The sequence below is a fragment of the Lissotriton helveticus genome, chromosome 6 (genome assembly GCF_964261635.1).
Source record: "Lissotriton helveticus chromosome 6, aLisHel1.1, whole genome shotgun sequence".
Classification (NCBI taxonomy): Eukaryota; Metazoa; Chordata; class Amphibia; order Caudata; family Salamandridae; genus Lissotriton; species Lissotriton helveticus.
In genome coordinates, this window is record NC_136067.1 from 979,750,400 (window position 1) to 979,753,620 (window position 3,221).

The window sequence follows — 3,221 nt, forward strand, 5'->3', positions numbered from 1 at the left end:
TAATGCATTTAAACATTTCATAGATATGGTTATTTTTTCAATTCTGAATAATGCAGTTGAATTGCATGAATTTAAATGGTACATTGTTGATTTAATAATGAAGCAGGGAACATTTTTTGTTTTTACTTCCAGCTTTCTGGTACATTGTCCAAACTGAACAGTAATATACAGCGTGCATGAATTTGTGGTAAAGTAGAAATCAACCTTTATATACATATTTTTGTTTAACATCTTGCTCTTAACTGTCTGAGTAACCATATAAACCTTTGCACACCTGTCCAGACGCAAACACCATTAGTGTTCTCAAAATGCTCCTTACTTTTTAGCCCCAAATACACGAAATCGCAATCAACTGACATTACAAGGAAAAGTGTACATCATTCCATTTTACTACTTGGTCGCTCCCATTTCTTCCACCATAAGCATGAACAGTTGACTTCAAGACCAAGCCATTTCCAGGTGATGTAAATTAAGGCATTGGGGCTATTTTAAGCCAAAGCAGGAAAATCCTCTGGGTCATCCGGTTTAGGAGCCAGGCTTAGTGCAGGAACTTCAGTATGTATTATTGCAGGTATGAATCCCTCTGGTTTTTTGATACGGCCTCTTCCTCCTCCCTTTGCACCACCTCTATTGCCACGACCAGGATGAGAGAGACTTCCAACATTTATATCAAGCAGAGAGGTAATGTCGTTAGCAGGCCAACGAAAATAGTGATGCTCGTCATCTTCATCTTCCTTTAGACCTTCCTCTTTGTATTTTGACTTATGAATTACCACAGCTTTGGAAGGAACAGAGGAATTTGGCTTTTGGATGTTGAATTCTGGTTTTGGTCGATCCTGCTCCTGGAGAGATTTCCACTCATCCAAGCTCATTTCAGGAACCGAAGCTTCTACAGTTCCTTCAATTACCCTGGCCTCTGTATCTCCTTCCACTCCTTGACACTCTTCAGTCTCTGAAATTTCTTCCATTGGTGTAGACTGTTCCATGTCACTGAGGTCATCTTTCACTGTGCCCCAGTTGTGAGCTCCACTTCCACCCTTTTTGTCTTCAGCTCTTATCCCTATTCGGTCACTTCCACTGTGCCTTTCAAATTCTCGTTTTCCTCTTTGGTCCACACCACCATCCCAAGTTTTTACAAATCCACCTCTTCCTTTGCCTCGCATTCCTCCCCTTACACCTCCACGACCTCCCATAGTTCTTTCACGGTCCCAACGATCAAATGGTTTTTCTACCGCGAATTCCGTCGCTCCTTCCATTTCATTGGGTCTGAATTCTCTGAAGGCAGTTCTCTGTTCAGTCCTTTCAACTTTTATCTCTGTTCCCCAGTTTTCATTTTGTCCATCCCACTCTCCCCTTTTAGAAACAGGCTTCTGGACGGGCTGTGGAAGAGCCGCTGCAGATGGCAACCTACAGTCCTTCTCGGTCTCCTTTTTGGGCTGGGGGCTGCTGAGGCTGCCTGGTGTGCCCAGTCTTTTTCAGCTCCTTCTTACGCTTCTAAGAGGTGCGTTCTTCCTCGGCTTGTCGCAGGATGTCCAGCGGGTCCGCCTCATCATCCAGCAGCTGCTGGAAGCGATTGGCGACAGCGCAGCCGAAGTCCTCCTGCAGGGCAGCGGGGACGGGGCTGCTCAGCGCGCCCTTCATGGCAGTGGCCGCAGTGAGGAGCACGTAAGACACGAGTACCAGGCGAACTGAACTGCATGGCTCACGTTGTTCCAATGGCCGTTGCTGATTGGTGCGCGCTGAGCGTGTTGCGAGCAAGGGAGTAAACATGACAGCTTCACTTTATGAGCCCATGGAGGAATGGTTTATAGTAAAAAAAATAAGATTACATAAATAATAATAATAATACAGAGTTTTATAAAGCGTGTACAGTTACCTCAGTAGAGGTGTCCCGGCGCTAAGTGTGCAGTGCAAGCAAACGCCTGATGAGGCAGAGGGAAGGACGCTCATTACTCAAAGATTCAGAAAAGGGGGTGGTGATGGACAGAGCATCTGAGTTAAACAGAACACTCATACCTAGTCAAAAGATCAGGGCTTGATCCATCACCGTTTTTTAGCTCACTGCACCATCCCAGCTCAGAACCTGGCTATATGCAAATTAGTCTGACCCTGGCCCAGTGCATCATGGGAACAAGGCAGACCAAACTACCAAGCCAATTCTTTACTGGAAAGGAAACAAGCTTCCGGGGACCGGTTTCTGGCATTGCAGCCGTCTTCGGCCCGGCTTGCTTGAATCCTGATGGTGCAGTGAGCAAGGGACTCATGTCTGAGCATACCCTGCCATTCCTATAGTGGCCAAAACGATTCAGAAAAGGGGGTGGTGATGGACAGAGCATCTGAGTTAAACAGAACACTCATACCCAGTCAAAAGATCAGGGCTTGATCCATCACCGTTTTTTAGCTCACTGCACCATCCCAGCTCAGAACCTGGCTATATGCAAATTAGTCTGACCCTGGTAGTTTGGTCTGCCCTGTTCCCATGATGCACTGGGCCAGGGACAGACTAATTTGCATGTAGCCAGGTTCTGAACTGGGATGGTGCAGTGAGCTAAAAAATGGTGATGGATCAAGCCCTGATCTTTTGACTGGGTAGGAGTGTTCTGCTTAATTCAGATACTCTGTCCATCACCACCCCCCTTTATGAATCATTACTCAAAGAGCCACGTTTTCAGTAGCTTCCTGAAAGTGGCTTCAGATGGTGCCAATTGTATAACCAGCGGTAGAGTGTTCCAGAGCTTAGTCACGCTGGCTGAGAAGGTTCTGCCCCCCATCCGGGCACGCATAACTCGAGGGACACAGAGTTGGAGCAAAGAGTTGGAGCTGAGATGTCTCGACTGTACATATCTGGGGAGACGAGCCTTAAGGTAGTAGGGACAGGTTCCATGTAAGGCTCTAAATACCAGAGTTAGGGCCTTAAATTTAATTCTGCTAGCTACCGGAAGCCAGTGTAGTCTGTACAAATACGGAGAGACACGTTGCTTGAATGGAATACGCTTTACCAGTCTCGCAGCCGCATTTTGAACGGTTTGTAGCCGTTGGATCAGATATTTTGGAAGGCCCAAATATAAACCGTTAGCATAATCCAGCCTTGAGGTGACCATAGCATGGATTACCGTTTTACGGCATCCCTCTGGCAAAAGCCAGTAAGTTTCTCAATTTGCTTAAACATCCTCCGACCACCTGTTGAATGTGGGGCAGAAAGGATAAGCTATCATCCCACT

General features: G+C 46.4%; 1 pseudogene; it reads right to left on the reverse strand.

Annotated features, from left to right (window-relative positions):
- Positions 1-213: 213 nt before the first annotated feature.
- On the reverse strand, positions 214-1,641 carry LOC144761616 (intracellular hyaluronan-binding protein 4 pseudogene; annotated as a pseudogene).
- Positions 1,642-3,221: the final 1,580 nt, after the last annotated feature.